Here is a 27,063-nt window from a genome sequence, read left to right on the forward strand (position 1 = left end):
TAAGCATTATAATAATTGCGTTACAATATTAATTTTTTTAGGCTTTCATTTCCATTAAATAGTTACTTTATAACTGTAAAAGTCACAACAAAATTCCTGTTTGTAATTTGACAATTTTGAAAATTAAAATATTATATAATAGGTACATTTTCAGTACTGCATCCGCTTATTTATTAAACAAGAAGTTAAATTAAGCAACTAATTAAATTATTAATATTAAATATTAATACAATAAGATATTTGTATTTACATTTATTAAAATAAAAAATAAGTTCAATTATGAAAATAAATATTAATAATTGGACTTATTAAAAATTAAATAATTTGTTCAGATATTGCGCTCAAATTCTTTTCGCGTTTTACAACGCCCGATCGTTTCACATTAGATGGCGCGACGCGCGAGTCGCCACTCTCAAAGAGCCCCCGCCTCCTTCCTCACTCGTTAGGTGTCATGGCCGCGCTTACTTGCGTTTCTTCGAACGTGTCGAGCCCGTTAAGGTAAAAGTCCCAATGACGGACCATGTCCCTTTACCTGGCCATTGACGGACATTTTATTTTTTATTAAGTTATATACATAAAGAAAGAGAAATATTTTTACTGATTTATGTTATTTGGTTATTCAGTGTCTTATATAAAAAATTATGCCACTAAACATTTTGTTTAAAATATTTAAAAAATTGTTTGAAATATCGTAGTCAAATGCACCGTGAGTCTTCATAGATTCCTTAAGATATGGCTAAGGAATGTGTGATAATTGTTAAGATGATAATAATCATAATATTAGATATTCTGCATTAATAAAGTTTCTATATAATCTTAAAAATATTTATAATAAATAAAAAATAAAAAATTGCTCATTTAAATTGTTTTTTCAATAAAAATTTACATGGCTATAAATCAGTACGTGATAATCTTGCCTGCCCGAAAACTAGCCGGCTGTCCAGTTCAAGGATGCCAGACTCGCGGTTTTTGCCAGCCACTGCCAGCCAGTGGTGGGGATGGGCAGAGATGCCAACTTTACGGTTCAACAACGCAGCCGAGCGCTTCGGCTGGCTTCGGCCAGCTTCGAGCGTCAGCGGTAGAAAAGGATAGACAGATCTGCTGTCTTTTTCTTCTCTCTCGAGCTATGGCTATTGGCTATGCGATTTCGGATCTCGTGAATGCCGAGTTGACGAGGCGACCAGGCGACGCGTGACATTATATCGGCGCGCGACATTAATTATCGATGTATTTTCCTACATATTAATAAATCTAAAAAATTATTTAATAAAGAATTATTATATACATTTTTTTATATGTTAATACAAAATTAAAATTTAAATTAAAATATAAAAATCCACTCTTGGTCAATATGTACGTTTTTTTATTTAAAAAGAATCACTGTTTATTCAACAATCTCTATTTAAAGAATTAATTTCAGCGCAATATGATATTATTAAGTACTAAAAAAAATTATAGTTTATACACTGTTCTTCTTTCTGTCTTTGAATTTATTTTCCATTAAATGTATAACGTACATATTGTTGCTCAACGGAAACCGCGAGAAGGTGGTGGTCTCTTCCACCAGGAGGAAAATGTAAAAATAATTTTTGCACCCTGGGTGTGTGTGTGCGTGTGTGTGTGTGTATGTGTGTGTGTGTGTGTGTGTGTGTGTGTGTGTGTGTGTGTGTGTGTGTGTGTGTGTGTGTGTGTGTGTACACTACACATGCATTTATGTTCCACAAGCGATCGAGATGTCTATTACGGAAAGATTTCTTACGCTTCTAATTTTTAAGCGTGATGTTCATTACGGACATTATTTATTACACGCTTATACTCTTTAAGCGTGATGTTTACTACGGACAAGATGTTTTACACGCTTATCATTTTGAAGCGTGATGTCTTTTATAAACAAAACTAGCTTTTGAGCCCGCGCGAAGCGGGCGTATCTCATTCTCTTTTCTTTTTGTAAATCCCTTTACCAGTCATCGCCCAAATCAATCACTTTTACATTTTGCATCTGTAATTTTTAGTCAATTTTATTTATTTATATTTATATTTATATTTTATTTATATAAAAAATTAGGATATTAAAATGGTGGACTTCCACACCACCCACGTTTCCTGTTTTTTGACGTAGAACTACGTCTTTGTCGACAGTAAAGGGGGGGTAAATCCAGGAGCACAGATGACTTTTATGGGCGCAGAGCAGCCGATTTTTAAAAGCGCAAAGCAGCCGAATTTGAAAGGCGCAGAGCAGCCAATTTTTATGGGCGCAAAGCAGTCGAATTTGAAAGGCGCAGAGCAGCCTATTTTTATAAGCACAAAGCAGCCGAATTTTATGGGCGCAAAGCAGCCGATTTTTGTAGGCGCATAGATATTTTATACCCTTCTCTAATTAAAGTACCCTCTTGAGAATGCTACATAGAGTTGTCCGTGAGCAAATACGGATTGTGGCAGATAAATTCTAATTTTTTCTAAAGTTTGTCCCTGAGATTTATTGATTGTCATAGCAAATGTCACTCTAATAGGAAACTGTCTTCGTTTGAGCTTAAACGGGAGCTTAAACAAAATTGTTAATAATTTAATCATCCGCAGCATGTAGCCTTAAAGTACTGTGGTCTTTTTTAACAGCACTAGTGTATAATTTGTCCGCCGACATAAGATACAAATGTTTGTCTTCAATCGTCATGCTTATAGATGTTTCTCCTTTTGCCTTCAATGCTGACTTAAAAATGCAAGTGGCATGACGATTGAAGACAAACATTTGTCTCTTATGTCGGCGAATAAATTATACACTAGTGCTGTTAAAAAAGACCACAGTACTTTAAGGCTACATGCTGCGGATGATTAAATTATTAACAATTTTGTTTAAGTTCCCGTTTAAGCTCAAACGAAGACAGTTTCCTATTATAGTGGCATTTGCTATGACAATCAATAAATCTTAGGGACAAACTTTAGAAAAAGTTGGGATTTATCTGCCACAATCTGTATTTGCTCACGTACAACTCTATGTAGCATTCTCAAGAGGGTACTTTAATTAGAGAAGGGTATAAAATATCTATGCGCCTACAAAAATCGGCTGCTTTGCGCCCATAAAAGTCATCTGTGCTACTGGATTTACCCCCCCCCCCCTTTACTGTCGACAAAGACGTAGTTCTACGTCAAAAAACAAGAAACGTGGGTGGTGTGGAAGTCCACCATTTTAATATCCTAATTTTTTATATAAATAAAATTGATTAAAAATTACAGATACAAAATGTAAAAGTGATTGATTTGGGCGATGACTGGTAAAGGGATTTACAAAAAGAAAAGGGAATGAGATACGCCCCGCTTCGCGCGGGCTCAAAAACTAGTTTTGTTTATAAAAGACATCACGCTTTAAAATGATAAGCGTGTAAAACATCTTGTCCGTAGTAGACATCACGCTTAAAGAGTATAAGCGTGTAATAAATAATGTCCGTAATGAACATCACGCTTAAAAATTAGAAGCGTAAGAAATCTTTCCGTAATAGACATCTCGATCGCTTGTGGAACATAAATGCATGTGTAGTGTACACACATACACACACACACACACACACACACACACCCAGGGAAATGTAAAAAATTATTTTTACATTTCCCTCCTGGCGGAAGAGACCACCCCCTTCTTGCGGTTTCCGTTGAGCAACAATATGTACGTTATACATTTAATGGAAAATAAATTTAAAGACAGAAAGAAGTATAAACTATAATTTTTTTTAGTACTTAATAATATCATTGCGCTGAAATTAATTCTTTAAATAGAGATTGTTGAATAAACAGATTCTTTTTAAATAAAAAAACGTACATATTGGCCAAGAGTGGATTTTTATATTTTAATTCAAATTTTAATTTTGTATTAACATGTAAAACAATGTATATAATAATTTTTTATTGAATAATTTTTTAGATTTATTAATATGTAGGAAAATACATCGATAATTAGTGTCGCGGGGCTATAATTATGTCACGCGTCGTCTGGTTGCCTCGCCAACTCGGCATTCACGAGATCCGAAATCGCATAGCCAATAGCCATAGCTCGAGAGAGAAAAAGAAGACAGCAGATCTGTCTATCTTCTTCTACCGCTCGACGCTCGAAGCTGGCTGCTGAACCGTAAAGTTGGCATCTCTGCCCATCCCCACCACTGGCTGGCAGTGGCTGGCAAAAACCGCGAGTCTGGCATCCTTGGTCCAGTTATCGAGCGAATCGTCATCTCAAGTGCTTACTTGTGTGTCCTACTACCTAACCGCAACACGCGCTCGAGTTTTTGTGCTTTGTTTTTAAGTTTTCTGTACGAAATTTGTAAGTATATTTATTGTAAACATTACTTATTGTAATGATAGTGTATTAAATTGTATATTTTTTCTGGTTTATGCATTTTTTTCGTTCATTTTTATTGACATGTAGTATATATAACCTCAAATTGTAAGTTATTTGCCTGTCTGCCTTTGGAACCAAGAAAAAAGAACTTTCATCTAACAAATACTCTTGACAGATGGATATCTAGTACATTTAACTTTTGTAAATGTTTTTTCACTTCTCTGAACTAATTCTTTAAAACATCTTAATTCTGTTGCTGATGCTCAATTTATTGTCAAATTTTGAGCGATTCTTGGAGTCACATCTGGATGTCTACGACAAAAACTTTCCCTACCAGTGTCTGCCTGGTTTATTATCCTTGAAAGGAGACTCAGTGATAAGTTTCTGCACATACTGAAGATGTTGAGATTTTGTTACAGGGAAACCTCTTTGGCTGCAATAGAAAATCCAGTCAACTTCTTCAGTGTGTGCAGAAACTTATCACTGAGTCTCCTTTAAAGGATAATAAACCAGGCAGACACTGGTAGGGAAAGTTTTTGTCGTAGACATCCAGATGTGACTCCAAAAATCGCTAAAAATTTGACAATGAATTGAGCATCAGCAACAGAAGATATTTTAAAGAATTAATTCAGAGAAGTAAAAGAACATTTACAAAAGTTAAACCTACTAGACATCCATCTGTCAAGAGTATTTGTTAGATGAAAGTTCTTTTTTCTTAGTTCCAAAGGCAGACAGTGTATTGGCTCGTAAAGGATCAAAGTCTTTATTAAATTGTACATGGTGATGAGAAAGAAAGCATAACTGTTTTGTTTACAGTAAATATTAAAGGTACTATATTACCACCTATGTTACCACTTATGATCCTTTTCTGATATAAAAGGACCCAGCAATTATTACACACAGTCTGTTAAGGGGGCTTTATACGTCTATTGCACATATTTTCAAGAATTTTTTTTTCATAGTGAAATGTATTGAAATATCTCGAAACTTTTATATATTTTCTCACATATATTGAAGTACATAAAAAAATTTTTTTTTTGTTTTTCTTATTTATGGCGACAAAATGGCAACTGTAAGGGTACCCCATAGAAATCTGGTTGACATGATATCTCGAGTTAGAAACGTCTGAAACAAAAAATTCAAACGGGATATTAAAATATAAGTAAGTGGCTATAGCCGGTACTAGAATTAAACATTTTGGGTAAAAAGAAACAAAATGGCGGACTTTTGAATATCTCGACCCTTTTTTGCAATTAAAATTGTAAAAAAAAGGGTTAAAAATAATTAAAAATTTATGATTCTAGTACGGGCTAAAACTACATATGTGCTGAACAATCCCTGTAAATTTCAGCCCAATCGGTTAAATAGTTTCTCCAAAATCGTGTCAACCAGATCGAAAAACGTTGTCTCGAGAAAAAGTGTTTGTACACTAATTCTACATATATATAGTTCACGAAAATGGTGTTTTTAGAAAATCGAATTTTTCACCAAAATAGACGTATAAAGCCCCCTTAAAATGTGTAGTATTGAACTTTTAAAGTTTTAAGTGAGTTAAATCTAATTATTAAATTAGTAGTACAAATAAATTATTTATTAGATTGTAAAACCATTTTTTAATTAATAATAAATAAATTTATTTATTTAAAACATTAATAATAAAAATAAATTATTTATTAGACTGTAAAAACTTTTTTTAAAACTTTATATTTTCTAACCTCTTAAGCATTTTTTTATCCAATATTTTTATATTTTTAACTTTTCTAATGTTTTTTTATTAACTTGTTTATTATTTTCTTCTTGCTTTTACTCTGCAAAATAAAATTCCTTTCATTAAAATTATTTTAATACACTTAAAAAGTCATGGCCAGTTACTAGGACCTCATAATTTGGACGCTGGGACAATCGCATTTTGGCTGGTCATGTATTGGTACTGATGTCTACTACATTTTTATTTAATTTAAATAAAATACCGCAAAAAATATCACTTTTTTACTCGTTTAAGCAGAAAATAGTTATAACTTCCTAAATAAAAAAGTTTTTTGTAGCATAAAATTAATTTTATGTATTAGATTTAAGATTTATTTTCTTCCTATCCTTAAGTGGCCAGTTATTGGTACTTTTACCTTACCTCTTTCTTGACGGATTGATCGTTGCGGCGCGTGTTCTGGAGACCAACCGAGCGAGAGTCGGATCACCAGGGAGAACTCACCGCCAGGAAAGGAAGAGCTGCGGCAGCTAGCGTCCGAGAGGGAGGATTGAGGCGAGGAGTCCGGTCCAGCGAGCGGGGCCCTTAAGAGATTCTCATTGGGACGCCATATTTGAAGACAGACATTAGTCAAAAAAGTACAAGAGCCTCTGCTAGAGTTTATATTCGTCTTGAGATCTGAGAATTACTTTCATTCTTATGGCTCTGGCTTGAAATTCTAGCCCAACCCTTACGAAAAAGTAGTACTAGCAATCAGTACTCAGTACTGAGTGATCAGTACTCGTAGTATTGAGAGTATTAGTATGTTAATACTCATGAATACTGCAGAATGGTCAGTACTGTGTCTGTCAGTGCTTACAGTACTGGCAGTACTACAAGCAATAATACTCATTAGTACTTCAAAGTATTGAAGTGGTCAGTACTTTATCAGATTAATATTCGGAGTACTATCATGATAGTACTGCCAGTACTGTAAGAACTAATAGGCACAGTACTGACCATTCTGCAATATTCATGAGTATTAACATACTAATACTGTCAATACTACGAGTACTGATCACTCAGTACTGAGTACTGATTGCTAGTACTACTTTTTCGTAACGTATCTTGGAAATACTAAATTAATAAAATACTCAATTAACACACTAAACTATCAATATGACGTTATTTTGATATCATCTTGACTTTTTGTTCTACTTGGATAGTACTGCGCAAGTAGGGGAGAGTGGGCTCCCTTGAGCCACGGGGTCCAATGTGACAGTGCGAGTTTTCTGTATTAACGTTCTGCAAAATAGTGACGGTGGGTATGAAAACTTTCGTTTTCAAAACATATAACTTCCATCAAAAAATTATGCCGAAATAAGCATATATACTTTAGTTAAAGGCAGATATGTAATTGGAGCTTTGCAAAGTAAATTTTTACTTGTCATAACTTTTTGATATGTATAATATCCCTGATAACCGCCAACGATAGAAAACGATAAAAAATTTCTTATCGTTTTTAATATGGTTAGTGAATCGTTTATTTACGATACTCTATCAGAAATTCACGTTACATAATACTTGGGATCCTATTGTAAATGTCTTATCAGCTGCACATCAGTTTCTATCGTTTTTAATATGGTTAGTGAATCGTTTATTTACGATACTCCATCAGAAACTCACGTTACAAAATACTTAGGATCCTATCGTAAATGTCTTATCAACTGCACATCAGTTTGTATCGTTTTTAATATGGTTAATGAATCGTTTGAATCGGTTTTAGTCAATCCATTTCAATCGTTACGAATCGTGAATTAAGGAAACAGATTCATACCGATTCATTTCTTTCAATCGGTTTTTATCGTTTTGAAGAATGCCGGGAACGGGGCAACTAGCGCCAGGAGTCGGAGGCCGCTGGGCTTGGTGTTCGGTGTCCGGGGCGGCTACCGCCAGGAGGTCCTTATAGGAAGAGATCTCTCCAGTTACTGCCAGTTACGATACTGGATTTCTCTGCTTTTCGCCTCGCAGGGGGTCTGCTTATATATTATGACTGGATGTATTTCAAATACGAGAAGCGCTTTTCATCATGCGCGGCCTAGCGGCATTGTCGCGAACTAATCTCCGATTTGGTTGATGCGGATTCAATTTATATCATTGATATACGATAGAAAACGAACCGATTTGCTGCCGTAAAGAAGATGATAAGTTGTATGTCAGAAAATCCTGATAAGAAAAAATAGATGTGTTGGTTCAGTTAAGTCATCTAAATATCGATGAGATGTATATCATTTTATTTTTATATATCCGTATTAAGGGGATCCTAAAGCCGTTTGTATTACCGACCAAATTCTATATCTGTCCTTGTATAGACAATGATGATAGACAAGGATAGACATGGTTATAGGTTATAATTTCTTCGAAGCTCTCATTTTTATTCCAGGCTTTCAATCTCAATTTCAAAGGTACGTTATTGTTTGTGCACGTCTTCTGAAGAGTGGGAACATTTCATTTCGTACATATTACTTATACAACTGTTTATATTAGAAAATGAGGTGACAGCATTTTTACATTTTTTTAAATTATTACTAATTTTTTATAATCCCACTCTTCATTAGTACCTATACTTTACTCCTGTAAAAGGATTTTGCGATCTATAAAGCCGTTTCAAAGAACGAGCTTTGACTGTAATTGTCGGTATTTAGGATCCCCTTAATGCATACGGCAAAATTATTACCATAAATAACTATATATACTATATTGTGTATATACGATTGATTCAGACGGGCAATAATTGTACATATAGAAAACGATTCATAACTATAAAATTTGTATAGTTATTTCCTTATTCGGATCTAAAACGATAGAAACCGATTCGATTCGATTAATGTTTTATCTGTCTTCTAAATATGCAACGATAGAACCGATAAGATACGATTAAAAACGATACAGATATAGCCGTTTTTAATCGTTTTCTATCGGAGATGGTTAACAGGGATAGATTTCTAGGGATTCTACAGTTTAAAAAAATGCATAAGACGTTCGTCGGGATCTAGGTTCAATACCAACGTGCGCACAAAAACGTTTAATTGTTCTGTATCTGAAATATTTACGATAAATGATATCGATGTTTAGTGGGGTCCAATCCCTTATGTAAAAGTAGTACTGGTTTTAATATCGAAAAAGTATTGGTGAAAGTACTGGAGACATAAGTACTCAAAGTACTACTAAATTCGACCATACTGACTTCGTCAGTACACTTTCCCAGTACTCATCCAATACTCATTCAGTACTCCCTTCAGTACTTCCTCTAGTACTTCCTCCAGTACTCCCTCCAGTACTTTCTCCAGTACTCCTCCCAGTACTCCCCCCAGTACTCTCTCCAGTACTCCCCCCAGTACTCCCTCCAGTACTCCCTCCAGTACTCTTTTAGTACTTATCGAATACTCGTGGGATACTAACGTGTGTACAGGCGCAGTAGGGGAAAGTGGGCACCCTTGAACCACGTTTTTTCAAATCAAATTAAAAATGGTTTTTAATAACTTCATTATAATATAAATAAGACTATTCGATGTTTAATATAATAAACTTTGTTTGTAAATGATTTAAGAAGTAAATTTTTAGAAATATTTTGCAAAAATAATGATATTTCGAAATGCTGCGTTTGTCACAGTGGACCCCACGCGTGGGGTCGATTGAGCCATAGCGTAGGGTACACTGTGACATGTAATGTGAAAGGTAGGGTACCCTGTGACATGTAATATGAAATGTAGGGTACCCTGTGGCCTGTGACACGTAGTCTATTAACTCTTCTCTCTACAAAAAGGAAAAACCAAGACTGTGCTAGAGAACCAATTTATCAATAATCGTGTCATATTTGTTTCATCAGATGACCTAAGAAATTGAAAACTGAAAACAAAGTCCTATAACCTCACTTTTTGTCGTAACCTAGCAGAGATCAACGAATATTGCCTAACAGCGACTCGATTACATGTGATCTGTAACTAAAGGGTGAAAAAAAGAGAAAATGAAAGTGTGGATATGATTATCGATGGAAATTATTTCATTTTATAGGAAATTTTAGGCACTAACATTTACTATTCCGCGATCGAAACACACTACGGAAACTCGCGCTGTCACGTAGGTAGGTTAGGTAGTTCTGTAAGCGTGGCACAGAGGTCACATTGGACCCCACTGAACAACGATATTATTTATCGTAAATATTTCAGATACAGAACAATTAAACGTTTTTGTGCGCACGTTGGTATTGAACCTAGATCCCGACGAACGTCTTATGAATTTCTTTTTAACTGTAGAATCCCTAGAAATCCATACATATCAAAAAGTTATGACAAGTAAAAATTTACTTTGCAAGGCTCCAATTACATATCTGCCTTTAACTAAAGTATATATGCTTATTTCGGCATAATTTTTTGATGGAAGTTATATGTTTTGAAAACGAAAGTTTTCATACCCACCGTCACTATTTTGCAGAACGTTAATACAGAAAACTCGCACTGTCACATTGGACCCCGTGGCTCAAGGGAGCCCACTCTCCCCTACTTGCGCAGTACTATCCAAGTAGAACAAAAAGTCAAGATGATATCAAAATAACGTCATATTAATAGTTTAGTGTGTTAATTTAGTATTTTATTAATTTAATATTTCCAAGATACGTTACGAAAAAGTAGTACTAGCAATCAGTACTCAGTACTGAGTGATCAGTACTCGTAGTATTGACAGTATTAGTATGTTAATACTCATGAATATTGCAGAATGGTCAGTACTGTGCCTATTAGTTCTTACAGCACTGGCAGTACTATCATGATACCCATACAGCACATGATATCTTTCGAATGTTCTGTACTCGTACTGTACATATACGTACCGTATATAATATACCTGGAACATTTCTATAACATCTCTAATAGTACATTATTTTTCGTAAATTCTCAGGATGTACTTGTAATATCTCAAAGTAGTACATTATTTTTCGTAAATTCTCAGGATGTACTTGTAATATCTCACAGTAGTACATTATTTTTCGTAAATTCTCGTATACTCAGAATATATAAATTAATACGGATCAGAAGATAAAGTGTCCGCTCGCGGTGTGTTGCTTTCACCGACGACGCCGAATCGGCTAAGTCCGAAGGCGGCGTGTTGATGCGCCAGGGGGGACAAACTCCGCTGGATTTTTGGACGACGGAAGTGGGAGTACGGGGGGACAGTGATAGAGGCAGCACCGTCGTTCCTTTCTCTTCTCCTCTCTAATCCCCTCGTCACCAAACAGTAGAAGCGCGGCTGAGTGCGGCTGAACTCATGAAGATTCGTTAAACATCAAAACATTGTGCAAGATTAAAGTGTATTGGACCGCAGCATAGAATTTGCAAGAGGAATAGAGTAGAAGGAAGGAAAGCTGAAAGGATTTATCGAAACGATAAGTTTATTTATATTTACATATATTACATATATATATATATATATATATATATATATATATAATATTTATATAATATTTAGTTTAGAATATTAAATAATATATTAGTCTTTAATATTAAATATATATATTGTCATTTATATTAATATAATTATTAGTATTTTAGTAAGTAATTTTATACCAAGATGGTACGTAAGTGCTGTGTGCCCAAATGCATTTCGAAGGACAGCTGTACACCTGTACATAGGCTTCCACGAGATACACAAAAAGCAGAACAATGGCTAAGAACAATTGGACGGACTGATTTGATAGGTAACATAGAAATAATAATATTTATATTAATATGGAAATAATACTTATATTTGCTTATGTTGGAAATATAAGCATACGCACATATACGCACTCATGTGTGTGTGTGTGTGTGTGTGTGTGTGTGTGTGTGTGTGTGTGTGTGTGTGTGTGTGTGTGTGTGTGTGTGTGTGTGTATGGGTGGGTGTATATGTGTGTATGCGCGCGTGTGTGCGTGCGTGCGTGCGTGCGTGTGTGTGTGTGTGTGTGTAATATATAATATGTTTACAAAAATTTTGTTTATATTACAGGTGCATCGAATACAATACTGAAAGAATTACGGATCTGTACTTTACATTTTCCAGATCATATGATTTTTGTTGACACAAAAAGTCGTGTACTAAAAAATGATGCTATTCCATCTATGCATCTATCTGATAGATAGATGGTAACGCTACCACCCAGATAGCAAAATGTTAGCAGAATGCGCGCAGATTGGCAGCAAATTTGATCAAAATCCCACACCAAAACCATAGCCATCTGTGTCCGCATTAAGCTCGTGTTCTGTCGACAGAGCCTGTTGACAGGCAATGTAAGCAGATTGCCAACAGAAACCGCGCAGAGCCTGCATACATAACCTGGCAGCAGATTGGCAGCAAAAACCGAGCAGAGCCTGCGCGCTCGACCTGAGAACAGATTGGCAGCAAAAACCGAGCAGACTTTGTCCATACCCATACAGCACAAAATATTTTGTAAATATTTTTTAGGAAGATTAAAATAATTCACAAAAATATTTTTTAAATCTTTCTATGTCCGCCAGATTATGTCAGAAAAATATTTTCGAAAATATTTTTAAAAGATTGCAAATAAATATATACAATAATATTTGTAAAATCTTTCTATCAGAAATATTGCTTCGAAAAATAAAATATGTTTAAGGAGATGCTGGAGCCGCAGGCGAACTCGATCAGCGTCGATAAAGAAGTGCTCACCGACTATATCTGTCCTTGTATAGACAAGGATATAGACAAGGATAGCACCTAACCTTGCATCTTCCACTGGTCTAAGTAATATCTTTTTTTTAGGCTTCAAATCTTACTTCTAATTGCACGATATTATTCCTGACAGTTTTTTGTAGAGGGCTGCATCACTATTTTCTATAGAAAAAGTGCAGAATTTTTGTATAAAGTAAATATTGTCGTCAGGTGAAGACAATATTTATAAAAATAAAATTTTTTTTTAGTTTATCAGAAAAAATCATGTACAGCCCTCTACATTTTTGTGCGTACTTTAATCGTGTAAAAGGATTTTCCATTCTGTTCAGCCAATTCAAAGATATTGCTTAGACCGATTATGCCTTGTCGCTGTCACTCCAGGATCCCCTTAACCCAATCAGCAATAATTGTTTCACGTTTGAAAGATTTTTTTAATATTTGAAAAATATACATTATACACAATATACTTTACATCTTACTTTGGAAAATATTATTTTGCATATCTATATCATTGCAGCAATTTTGGTTGAGCCTTGCGTTGTATTGCTGACAAAGATATGTCTCGCAGATGTCATGATTTTGCTTCGCAGAAAGCCTGCTTATATTAGCCCTCAACTGAAATTTACTTACGAGTTAGTCTTACCATTATGCGCCGCTTAGTGGCGTCGTTGCAAACTATCACGGAAAGATGCGCTACCATGCATCTTTCTTAATTAAGAATCTGTTCGGTTTTTGCTGCCACTCTGTTTTCAAGTCATGCGCGCAGGCTCTGCTCGATCTTTGTTGTCAATCTGCTGCCAAGTATGTGTGCAGGCTCTGCGCGGTTTCTGTTGCTAATCTGCTCACATTGCCTGTCAGCAGGCTCTGTCGCATTTCTGGCTACAGTTTGACAACATCGTCTGATAGAGCAGTTTCCGCGTGCAATTTGTTGCCTTTCTGATACCAAAAATTTAATGCAGACTCTGCTTGGAATCTGCTGCTCAGGTTTGGCTATCTGGGCATGAACAGCCAATGGCTGGTACGCATTCGTGTAGTGCTACAGTAGCGGTGTCTTACCTAAACACACCCCATAGTGTCCATGTGCGCGACGGTCTCGTCGACATAACCTTCCGCGGCTTCTTTGGCCCCGTCTTTATTAATTCGGTCATTATTCGCGTATGTGCACGCGAACGAGGAAACGATCCGCGAGTGCGAGAAACGGCTGTTCATGTGCGCGACGGTCTCGTCGACATAACCTTCCGCGGCTTCTTTGGTCCCGTCTTTATTAATTCGGTCATTATTCGCGTATGTGCACGCGAACGATCCGCGAGTGCGAGAAACGGCTGTCTCCGTTCGACAGCAACGTACGACAGCACGTATACGGATACGTGTCTCGTGTGTCGTCCTAAAACGTTGCTCAAACGTTGCGTCAGCCTCTCGCTTTTGCCTTTCGTTCACTTCTACATTCGTAAAGAACGGAAAATATGGGTAAGTTTATTATCATAATTCGTAAATAGTGAATCGAGTGAGAATCGGCACAAATTAATGTCACTGTTGTTATTATATTTTTCAGACTCGACGACCGGTGTTTCTTCCGTTTATCTTACACGGACGTATCTCGTGTGTCGTCCTAAAACGTTGCTCAAACGTTGCGTCAGCCTCTCGCTTTTGCCTTTCGTTCACTTCTACATTCGTAAAGAACGGAAAATATTGATAAGTTTATTATCATAATTCGTAAATAGTGAATCGAGCGAGAATCGGCACAAATTAATGTCACTGTTATTATATTTTTCAGACTCGACGACCGGTGTTTCCGCCGTTTATCTTACACGGACGTATCTCGTGTGTCGTGCTGAAACGTTGCGTTAGCCTCTCGCTTTTGCCTTTCGTTCACTTCTACATTCGTAAAGAACGGAAAATATTTACATTTAGAATTATTCACATTTAGATTATCGGAACATTTAAAACGTTGTGTCTGGAGGAGCAGCTTATTTGTTTACTTTTCTAAACGCGAGATGCATTCCATTTATCGCTCCTGTTTCGCGTGCTGGTTCTCGTTCCCATAAAACAGATTGCGTGCGACGACGAAGTGTTTGGCTCGCATACGTTGGAGTCAATTTGTGATACCAATTGTGTATTTGTGCAATACATACCAACAGCTCAACGAATTTTGCTTCGTCTTCTCGTTTTGTAATAGGTATGTTTCGTCGAGAGGATGACATGTAGTCAGGTTTTTAATAGTGACGGCGGAAAGGATTATATATAATATGCGCTGTCGTGCGAATAAGTGTCATATTGTCTATAGAGGAGGATGTTTCAATGCTATGCTCACCGATATTACGTCTCTATTGGTTCTCCATATATACAGAATATCCCATAATATGTTTTTTTTTTCTTAAAAAATTTAGTACAGACATGTGCACATACGTATGTAACATGATATATGTATACTTATGTATATATGTGTGTGTACATCTATGTATACTGAAGGATGGTCCGTATATGGAAAGAATTTTGTAACATAATACAACACGTATTGAAACATCCACGGACAATATGATGCCTTCCCTTGCCTATATATGTATCATTCGTACAATTATAACTTGCTGCTTACTGTAAATGCGCTGCAATTACGTTATAAAGTCCATTCTAATTATTTTCTATTCGAAATATCGAGATTACCGTCTAACATAACTTACAAGATAAATGTTCGCACTGTAAGAATTGTTTGTCTTAATGTATTATTTAATTGAAAATGTATTCATGAGATATTTGAACGATTGCAGTGTTCTCGAACTTTAAATATTTTCCTATTTTTTTTTTGTTTACTTATGTGCAATCCTTTTTTTAAGAAAACGATTATTTTTGCTAGTTTTAAATATGTTCTTCATATGTACTCAAATCACTATGTAATTTAAAGTTCGAGAACACTGCAATATAAGGAAATCGTATGTCACATAAAACAGGCAGTAATCTATTATTCATCCACGACTTTCAGGCTGTATCGCCCATCTCTAGTATAGGATAAACAAAATAATAATTACTTACGCGACTATGTAAATGATTAATGTATTATTCAATTGAAAATGTATTCACGAGATATTTGAACGATTGCAGTGTTCTCGAATTTTAAATCACGCTTAATTTGTAAGTACATTTTTCTGTACAAACGATAACTTACGAGTGAGGACTCAGATTTTTAAATCTTTCCAACAAGTCGTATGACTATAATACATTTTCCTATCCTTTTGTTCTAAATAAGCGTCATTAGATACACGACACATGTAAAAAATGCATACTTTCCTATTTCCTTTTGGTTTACTTATGTGCAATCCTTTTTAAGAAAACGATTATTTTCGCTAGTTTTAAATATGTACTTCATATGTACTCAAATCACTATGTGATTTAAAGTTCGACAGCACTGCAATATTCTATAAGGAAATCGTATGTGACATAAAACAGGCAGTAATCTATTATTCTATAGCAATTCTCTCATCACGTATGACACTCGAAGTAACATAAGTATTAAACTCGGCGTTATTGCGGTATTAATTGTCAGTATTAATATTTGTAGTGTATAATGTACACACATTGACAATAATTTACAATGCACATATAAATAAATATAAATTTATAAAATATAAAAGAGTACCAATTATTTAACCCTAATCGAACGTAATAAGTATATACCGTGCATATTCTATCCTTGGTTCTATATTGATACCTGAGATATTCTTGGTATTTACTGCGGGATATTCTCAGTAGATACTAATAAACTAGGTGGGGCGGAAATAGGAATGTTCTGAGTATGTTCTCAGAAAATCGTGGTACGTATCTCGAATGTTGTGAGAATATACGCAATCTACTGCTGAGATATCCTTCGAACATTCTCAGTATCTACTTGTGCTGTATGGGTAGTACTCCGAATATTAATCTGATAAAGTACTGACCACTTCAATACTTTGAAGTACTAATGAGTATTATTGCTTGTAGTACTGCCAGTACTGTAAGCACTGACAGACACAGTACTGACCATTCTGCAGTCTTCATGACTATTAACATACTAATACTCTCAATACTACGAGTACTGATCACTCAGTACTGAGTACTGATTGCTAGTACTACTTTTTCGTAAGGAAGGTTGATGGGGTCCTCTGTGCCACGCTTACAGAACTACCTAACCTACCTACGTGACAGCGCGAGTTTCCGTAGTGTGTTTCGATCGCGGAATAGTAAATGTTAGTGCCTAAATTTTCCTATAAAATGAAATAATTTCCATCGATAACACAGGCCGACAAAATTTTGCGAAACTCCAAAACCTGAGACCAGACTATACTTTCCCAAAGGTTTTCGGTCCACTGAATCCGAATCCGCCAGCGGAATTGCTCCATCACATCAGGTTTTCGAGATATCCTAACCTGAAAGTGCAAAAAACACAGTTTTTCGCTATATTCGGGGTTATATTAAACCGCGAATTAATTTTTCTCCACAAAACTCGTTACGGCATCTGAAAGTACTACTCTTCGCCTTCAAAATGCTTTTTGAATTTTTCAGATATTTTATTTCTTCTCGGAGATATCGTCCGTTGAAATTTTTTAGTTTGGCGTTTTCGTTACAACCTCCCTAACTTTGAAAAAAGTCTAAGATTTTCGAATTTGCCTTTTTTTTTGGTCAATTAGGCAGACCACAGTTATGTATTCTTATGTTTTTGGAGTAGCTGAATTTGAAATTGCAGTCTGCTTACCCCATCGAGTCCCCCACCCCCCCCATAGCTATGACTCGATGGGGTAAGCAGACTGCAATTTCAAATTCAGGTACTCCAAAAACATAAGAATACATAACTGTGGTCTGCCTAATTGATCAAAAAAAGGCGAATTCGAAAATCTTAGACTTTTTTCAAAGTTAGGGTGGTTGTAACAAAAACGCCAAACTAAAAAATTTCAACGGACGATATCTCCGAGAAGAAATAAGATATCTGAAAAATTCAAAAAGCATTTTGAAGGCGAAGAGTAGTACTTTCAGATGCCGTAACGAGTTTTGTGGAGAAAAATTAATTCGCGGTTTAATATAGCGAAAAACTGTGTTTTTTGCACTTTCAGGTTAGGATATCTCGAAAACCTGATGTGATGAAGCAATTCCGCTGGCGGATTCGGATTCAGCGGGCCGAAAACCTTTGGGAAAGTATAGTCTGGTCTCAGGTTTTTAAAAATGTCGGCCTGTGTAATCATATCCACACTTTCATTTTCTCTTTTTTTCACCCTTTAGTTACAGATCACATGTAATCGAGTCGCTGTGAGGCAATATTCGTTGATCTCTGCTAGGTTACGACAAAAAGTGAGGTTATAGGACTTTGTTTTCAGTTTTCAATTTCTTAGGTCATCTGATGAAACAAATATGACACGATTATTGATAAATTGGTTCTCTAGCACAGTCTTGGTTTTTCAATTGACCAAAGATTTGTAATAAACAGGATTTAAACAGATCTCTTCTACGTGTCACAGGGTACCCTACCTTTCACATTACATGTCACAGTGTACCCTACGCTATGGCTCAATCGACCCCACGCGTGGGGTCCACTGTGACAAACGCAGCATTTCGAAATATCATTATTTTTGCAAAATATTTCTGAAAATTTACTTCTTAAATCATTTACAAACAAAGTTTATTAGATTAAACATCGAATAGTCTCATTTATATTATAATGAAGTTATTAAAAATCATTTTTAATGTGATTTGAAAAAACGTGGTTCAAGGGTGCCCACTCTCCCCTACTGCGCCTGTACCACACGTTAGTATTCCTGATTCCACGATTATTCGATAAGTACTAAAAGAGTACTGGAGGGAGTACTGGAGGGAGTACTGGTGGGAGTACTGGAGGGAGTACTGGGGAGAGTACTGGAGGGAGTACTGGGGGGAGTACTGGGGGGAGTACTGGGGGAGTACTGGGGGGAATACTGGAGAAAGTACTGGAGGGAGTACTGAATGAGTATTGGATGAGTACTGGGACCCACACAGCACATGATATCATTCGTATATACTGAATTAATACTCAATATACTATAGATGTACAAGATATACTGATAATATCTCTATAATATATTTTGCAGTATATTATTTTACTGATATTTTAAGAATATTCGAAATTTATCAGTAATATTCGGTCTATTTATCGAATATTTTCAGGATATGCTAAATTTATCAGAATAGTATATTATTTTACTAATATTTTAACAATATTCGAAATTTATCACGCGGGCGGCAGCGCGAGCTTGCGCGGCAGGAGAGTTCGGCTCGCGCCCGCTACGCGGCGCATCGCCAGTATTCTTTCGCGTAATTAAGATTCAACATCGACTCCTATATCTACGGCAGCTCGGCAGGGTTTCTCCAGCGTTCTCAAGTTCGCCAGTCAGGACGTGCTCACCAGCAGGGCCTCTGACATAACCCTTTTTGTTTACGAAGTGTGCTCCTCATCCGGAGCCTTCGTTTATACCTGCTTTGCAGGGCATTAAACTTTCTTCGGTAAGAGTCGACAGAGAGCAAAATTCAAAAATTTGTTTGGATTAACGCAACAAAATTATTTGTTTGGTTTGTTAATAAGAAAAATATTTTCTAGTAGATACTGGTAATGTGATCAAAATATTTTTTTAATATACTCACAATATACCAAGAAATATTTTTAGTATATACTGAGTAAGCTTTTAGGGCAGACATTAGAACATCCTCAGTACGTTCTCAAAATATCATAGACGTATTTCGAATATCAACAGGATATACACAATCTACGTTTGTGATATACTGAGAACATTCTCAGGATCTACCTGTGCTGTGTGGGGAAGGAGTACTGACGAAGTCAGTATGGTCGAATTTAGTAGTACTTTGAGCACTTATGTCTCCAGTACTTTCACCAATACTTTTTCCAGTATTAAAACCAGTACTACTTTTTCATAAGGGAAGAACCGATCTTATAGACATTAATGCAGAGGCCCCCCTCTCTTTTCATTTTTCTTTCTTCTTTTTTTTCATAATCGGTATTACGTTTCAGTAAACATTCGGACTCACATTTTCAATCAGTAATCCAGACATCTTAATTCCGTCCTGTAAGATCTGGTTTTTTATTTCAGTTCATTTATTTTCTATTCTATCTTCAGGACAGATTACTGATTTGGTTTGCTTTTATTTCAACTAATATAGAAACTTTTTAATTACTCTCAATTTCTTTCACGTCAACATATTTTCTTTTTTTGTAAAGATAACTACACATAATAAAGACAAAATTGACTTCAAAGGAACTCTCTTTCTGTCGCTCACCTATCTAAGAATTCTAGACAAACCTGCCGTGTTTGCCATTACTTTTTAAACATAATTAAATTAAATAAAAAAATTAAATAATTAAAAATAAATATTAAAGACAGAAAGTAAAAAAGTTTCTATATAGGCACCTATATACAGGCATTATAATTATAATTGTATTCAGCAGAAAGCTGCTTTGCAACTGCAGTTGTAAAATTCGTGAATTTGATTGGTGTATTACTCTTAGTTTCGGCCAAAATTAAAAGAATAACCAATCACATTCACGAATTTTACAACAATTGCAAGGTAGTTTTTTCTACTAAACACAGCTTTTTATTACTTGCGTTATATGTATAAGCCGCCATTTGCTGCGCGTGCGCAAACAACCCGGCAACCGAGCAACGACCAACCCACAAGCTCCCAGCCAGCGACCTCTAGGGTGCGTTCAGAAAGTCACCCAACTTACCAAACTCACCCAAACCCCCGTTCAGAAAGTCTCGGACGAGCCTCGGGTGGCTTAGCAGAAGCCTTGCGATTGGACAGTCGAAGAGACGTAGTATAAGGTGGGGAAAAGTAGGCGGACGCCAAATTGACGAAAGAGCCTGACATTACACGGAAAGTGACGAAACTCTTAAAATGCTTCAATTTTGTCGGTATGGGGGTCACCCAGCTCCTCGATGATTTTCGATGGATGAGCTGGGTGACCCCCTCTCTTCCATCAAACTAAAACCCGCGGATTTTAAATTGAAAAGACATACGATGGCCTTTAGAAGAACTTCCATTAAATAATTAAATTATCGAAAAAGTAGGGTAGTTAATAATATAGAATTTTTTAACATCTGCAGAGTCAGAATTATCTCCCTGTAATACTTGAATGAGAAAAACAATGAAATTAAACATGGTCTTGAAATAAATTGAAACGTAAACTTGTGTAGTATAAAAATTCCATGATTAATGCAGACATAAAAAATTGTGTGTAAAAAAGTAAAAAAAAATAAATTTTGTTTTCTAAAAGTTATATGTTGAATAAATAATAAAAAATTGTAATAAATATTTTAGATTTGGGTAAGAATACGTCAGAAATATCACGATTTGGACGTGGTTTCCGGATTAATTTGCAAATTGGTGAAATTATAGTATTGGATAAGAGAAATTAAAAGGTCAAAGGATTTTTAAAAATTTTGAAAATTGTAAAAGTTACGCCATGTTGAATTTTTTACTAAGTATTTTTTTAAGTATTAATATTTACGAAACTATTCATCGGATTTTAATAAAATTTAAATATGTTATACTTGAAATCATGCCTTTTTAGACTATTGCATTATTGAAAACAAATTTTTTAATTTTGACCAAAAAAAAGTAAAAATATTTTTTGGAATCGTTTTTATTCGAACGGGACCAATTTGTCAGAAATTTTGTAAGATAATAAAATATTCCTTATAGTGTAACCTTTCTTTAAAAAAAAAAAATTAATGGAGACTCTAATAGGTTCTGAGATATCGCAATTTTCGTGAAAGCGTGCAGCACCGCGCCGCGCCGCGCGGCCCGCCCGTACAGTGCCACACGTAGTACAAGGCGCTTGTTTGAGCTTCGCTAGCGCCTAAGCTATTAACCGTAGAGTAGGGCTCTCACGGACTTTTTTATAGGAAATTTTATGCTCTACGAAAAAGGTCCAGTACAATTTTGTCGTAAAGTGCACCGTTTTTGATACGGAGGCGTCAATATGAAAACAATCTTAACATATTGGCAGAAAAAACTCAAAAACCAATCTCTTCGTTGGTTTCTTCTACCCCTATTTCATATATAATTTTTTTAAATTTGGTTGAAGACTAAACCCAACTTAAACGCAATCAAAGGTTCATATACGAAATTCACGAAAACAAAGCTTCCTCTATGAGGAAGCTATGTTGAGCAAAAAATTTCCTGTAAAAAAGTCCCGGAGAGCTCTAGTGTAAAGTTAATAGCTTAGGCACTAGTGAAGCCCGAATTAGCGCAAATGCATGCGTGGAAGAAATTCACAGGATGAGACAAAAGACGGCTTGGCTTGATACTTCATACGCGTGGGTAATTTGAAAGCGAAGATAAGTGCAGATTTCGGAATTTCTCTCCGTGGAGTTGCGTACACTTGCTGTCTGCCCATTTCATCGTATTTTTACTACCGCTTTAACATTATATATATGTATATGTATATATATGTGTGTAAATAATATTTTCAGTTTTATCTGTTTTTTTTTATAATTTGTAATAAGTAGATTTAAGAAAGATCGATTGTTAATCGACACAATGCCGCGAAGGAAATGCTTTAATCCTTGTAAAAGGAAGCCACACGGCGTTGTTAATCCGAAAAATTGTACTGGACCTTTTTCGTAGAGCATAAAATTTCCTATAAAAAAGTCCGTGAGAGCCCTACTCTACGGTTAATAGCTATAGGCGCTAGCGAAGCTCGAACAAGCGCCTTGTACTACGTGTGGCACTGTACGGGCGGGCCGCGCGGCGCGGCGCGGTGCTGCACGCTTTCACGAAAATTGCGATATCTCAGAACCTATTAGAGTCTCCATTAATTTTTTTTTTTTTAAGAAAGGTTACACTATAAGGAATATTTTATTATCTTACAAAATTTCTGACAAATTGGTCCCGTTCGAATAAAAACGATTCCAAAAAATATTTTTACTTTTTTTTGGTCAAAATTAAAAAATTTGTTTTCAATAATGCAATAGTATAAAAAGGCATGGTTTCAAGTATAACATATTTAAATTTTATTAAAATCCGATGAATAGTTTCGTAAATATTAATACTTAAAAAAATACTTAGTAAAAAATTCAACATGGCGTAACTTTTACAATTTTTAAAATTTTTAAAAATCCTTTGACCTTTTAATTTCTCTTATCCAATACTATAATTTTACCAATTTGCAAATCAATCCAAAAACCACGTCCAAATCGTGATATTTCTGACGTATTCTTACCCATTTATTTTTTTATACAAAATTCAATGTTTAATAAGCTAGTGCAAAGCTGTGAATAATGAACAACGTTGCAAATCACGTATTTGGACTCAAGGCTGATGGCGATCTGTACATTTTGTGAGTATTAAGGAATAAATAATTTGTAACGAGTTTGGTTTGAATTTATATTTATTTCGTCGAGCACTTTCGTCTCTTGTCTGTATTGTCATGCTAACCGCGTGATTCTATTCATCTTGACACGTTCGCGAACCGACGTATAGTTGGCAAACAAATTAAAAATTATTAAAAATTATCTTATCCAATCGCTCCGGAATCATTTGGATAAAGTGTCGATATAATTTTTATTATTTGGAAAACAACTCTATTCTAATAAAAATTAATTAATAGAAAAAATAAACTAATTAAATTAAATTAATTGTCGGTAATTCTATAAAATGTTAAAGTTGCGTATCATATGACGGTAAAAATCCTGAGAAGAGCGGATCAAGTCGCTAGTTTAGGTAATAATCATCCGAGGGACCTAGCATCGAAAGCGCCAGTCAACTCAAGTCAGCCAGGATTCACGTCAAGGCTCGAGCGTCGAGGAAGGTTTTGGAAGATAGTGGATTCTTGCTGGCGATTTTGATTCACAGTCCGGTTCTCAATGAATTCAGATTAACGTAAGTAATTGCTCGACATAACAAGTACACATTCTCATCCCGATATCTCGTTATTCATACTCGTGTTTATACTTTTTCTGCTCGATTTCCGAACTACTCTCACAACTATGAATATTAATCATTATTTTCTAATTTTCCCATTGTTTTTATTTGTTGTAATGTCCTTTTAAATGCATTAATGCAGCACGCAATTATTTCTGAGTAAAATGATTGATCGACAAGTTTGACACGTACAAAAATGAAAAATGATGTAAGTTTAAAGATACTGTGTGTATTGTGTATGTTGCTTTATTGCAAAGGAAATCAAATTTGCATAATAAGAAGGAAATAAATATGTGATACATTAATAATTAATGTTACAACAAACAAATATGGACAGATATAAATCTGACAAAACTACAGATGGTTCTAGCTTTTGAATCCAAATTAATTAATGCAGATTTATATCTGTCCATATCTGTTTGTTAATGATTAATTAATTTGGATTTAAAAGCTAAAACCATTTGTAGTTTTGTCAGATTTATATCTGTCCATATCTGTTTTGGTTCCTTTCTAAAAAAGGCATGTTACTGTAAATTTCGTATGATATCGTGGTTTACTCGTTTTAATAAATAAAGGAAAATTCTTTCACAATCTAGTTGTTATGCTAATTATGAACTGTCTCTTACAATTTAATATTAACTGGAAGACAGCGGCAGGAGACAAGCTCTTATATGTATACATGATCAATTGCTTTGTAAAGCTCGGACGTTAAGTTGAAATTAAAACGAAAACAACACTACATACGTTGCTTTGTCATGAGAATATAAATAAAGAATGTAAATAGAGAACATATATAGAGAACATAAATAGAGAATATAAATTCAATTGAGAACATAAGCACGACTAAGTATTATTTCGATATGGCATTTAACAGTTACAGAATCTCGTCGGATTAATTTGCTGGGACATTTATAATGTCTTCGGTCCAGCGTGCGTTTGCTCACAAGTTAAGCAAACAGCATGCCGCCGATGTGAGGCGGCAAATTGCCACTTCTACTTTCTATTCTCGTGATTTTCGTGATCCAAGAGCGGTAGCAGTGTATCAGGATTTTCTTCCACGGTATGCAGTCTTCTTTGGAAAACTGGCATATAAAGAGATTGCCAATAATCTTGGAGTAAATTAATATTTAATTCCTTATATGCAGATGTCCCTGTGCGAGGTATTAGAACCACTTGATTACGAGGAATTTCTTGGGACAGCATCAGTCAGTGCTGGACCGTGATCCTTTAAAACCAATATTAGATTTTCTACCGGGAGACGTCGAATTGAGAGTCGTAAAGAGGAAGATTCGAACAGAGGAGTCAGTAGTACCGCACGAATCAATGTAAGAAAATAGTCGAAACGCTATTAATTACAATACAGTTATTTAAAACTTGCCATCCATTCTTCATTTTGATCATTTGGCTTTCAGTGATACCGTGTCGCCTTATGTGAAAAGATGCATTGAGAGTTTTACTTCAGACTGGGTCGTAATACATCGTAAATACAAAGGTATAAGAATCTCACCTATCGCCAGAGACAGATTGCTTCAGGATACACCTAGACAAGATTTCGAGGTATCTAGTGCTGGAGATAAAATTAATTTATTTGTGATAAGCAGGAAGTGAAAGCGATTTATCTTATAATTAGGTAGATCAAGAAGATTCAAATGGCTGTGTATCACCGAACGAGGAGGATGATTTGTCCAATTCCGGAGATACTCCGAGAGGATCTTGGGCAAGTTTGGATTTGCGGCATTCGCAACATGACCCTCTTCTGCCGAGTTTGTTAGATCGTGTTTGCCTCGAAACGATCGATCAGATGAACGAGCTGAAAAGATTGGAGGATCGACAGGTACAGGATTATAAAGCGGCAAGTTTGTCCGTTTTATTTTGATTAAATATTCTTAATATTTGTTATTCAATATTTTATTAAATATTGAATATTTATTAAATATTTGTTATTAAATATTTTATTAAATATTGTTCCAGATTCGGCGTTGCTGATACATTCTATTCCGCGATACCTGCGCCGCTTCCGAACTCGAAGGTTTTGCGTGCTGTGCGACGATCCGGCGAATTTAGTTCCTGTATGACGGGCCTGCGATAAAGACCGATTGGTCATGGGATTGCTCGCGCCGTATATTGTGCCGCCGTTCTCCTGCGTTAATACTAGGATGTGCACAGTGCCGCTCTGGTAGCGGAATATCTTCATCTACTCGAACCTGGTGGCGGCGGTCGGCCCGTAGGAGCCGTTGCTTTGAACGCCGTAACACCGAACGCTTTAGAGGAGAGCGCCGTCGGCGGTGACGTACTGGCCAGAAGGGAAGGGGCTTTGCCCTGATTAGGCCCTGATTTTTCAGAAAGTGAATTGGCGGGTTTATTGGAGCACGCGGCTAGCTCTTTTCACGCAGCTGGAATGTACGAAGCTATTCTTGACGTCTATAGGGTGTTGCTACCTATAACAGAAGCTGCACATGACTGCAAGGAATTAGCTAACACGGGTAAGAAAATTTAAATTGTTTAGTATGATATAGAGGGCACATCTTTTTCAAATTTACTGCATAAGATATTATTTCGGAACTTTTTTTTAGTAAACTTCACGAGGCATATACGCGTGTGGAACAATTGGCTGGAAAGCGTGTCTTCGGCAAGTACTTCAGAGTTGGTTTCTATGGCGCCAGATTCGGCGATCTCGCCGGCGAAGAGTTCGTTTACAAAGAGCCAACTTTAACAAAACTCCCGGAAATATTCTCGAGACTCGATAACTTTTATGCCGAGAGATTCGGCGCGGAGAATATAGTTATAATAAAGGATTCAAATCCTGTGGATCCTAGCAAGCTGGAACCGGACAAAGCTTACGTACAGATCACTTACGTGGAAAAACGAGAAGAGTGAAATCCTCGAAGATAAGAGCGGTAATAATAAAATTAAAGATGTTAAAAATTAAGCTCGAACAGACGAATGTGTTGTATCGTCCAGAATCATCTTTTGCTGTACATCTTCAATTTATTTGACCCTTTGTTTAATTAAACAAAAATAATTTTTATACGTAGTATACTGCACGTGCAAAATATTTGTTTATTATTACGTGTTTCATCCGTATTGTATTTTCTTCTTCGTTTGAAAATATGTGTTAATTACAATGTATTTAAGTCTCACAATTTTCAATTTATGTAATTTTAACATATAAGTATTGTATCATTGATATAATCATATGTTGCCGAGGTATCAGTGACATTGTCCAAACGTAATTATATATATACATGAAGTAATTAAATATGCAAATTTTTCAATTTTAAGTTGTTAGCGTGGAGAAAAGCGTGTGCGCCTGATCAATCTCATGTACATGCATCTCATGTAAGCACAATTTAACTATAGGTTTTATTGATCGTAATAAATTCTGTACTCTCTAGGA

At 35.6% G+C, this 27,063-nt stretch overlaps 2 long non-coding RNA genes across 5 annotated transcripts; both read left to right on the forward strand.

Annotated features, from left to right (window-relative positions):
• Window positions 1–4,078: 4,078 nt before the first annotated feature.
• Window positions 4,079–27,063, forward strand: LOC139785123 (uncharacterized). Of its 4 annotated transcripts, none has more exons than XR_011721823.1 (9): window positions 4,079–4,306; window positions 6,495–6,667; window positions 23,004–23,624; window positions 24,541–24,726; window positions 24,812–24,991; window positions 25,079–25,223; window positions 25,297–25,500; window positions 25,638–26,149; window positions 26,240–27,063. It is a non-coding gene; the product is annotated as an uncharacterized lncRNA (long non-coding RNA). The 4 variants fall into 4 exon arrangements; XR_011721822.1 differs by lacking the exon at window positions 4,079–4,306 and having other exon boundaries at window positions 4,949–6,667; window positions 23,004–23,082; window positions 23,409–23,624; XR_011721821.1 differs by lacking the exon at window positions 4,079–4,306 and having other exon boundaries at window positions 4,942–6,667.
• Window positions 11,573–16,356, forward strand: LOC139785128 (uncharacterized). The gene is made up of 2 exons (XR_011721829.1): window positions 11,573–11,760; window positions 12,048–16,356. It is a non-coding gene; the product is annotated as an uncharacterized lncRNA (long non-coding RNA).

Source organism: Temnothorax nylanderi, unplaced genomic scaffold (assembly GCF_030848795.1).
Source record: "Temnothorax nylanderi isolate EJ_2023f unplaced genomic scaffold, tnyl_v1.0 TNYL_tig0742_pilon, whole genome shotgun sequence".
Lineage (NCBI taxonomy): Eukaryota > Metazoa > Arthropoda > Insecta > Hymenoptera > Formicidae > Temnothorax > Temnothorax nylanderi.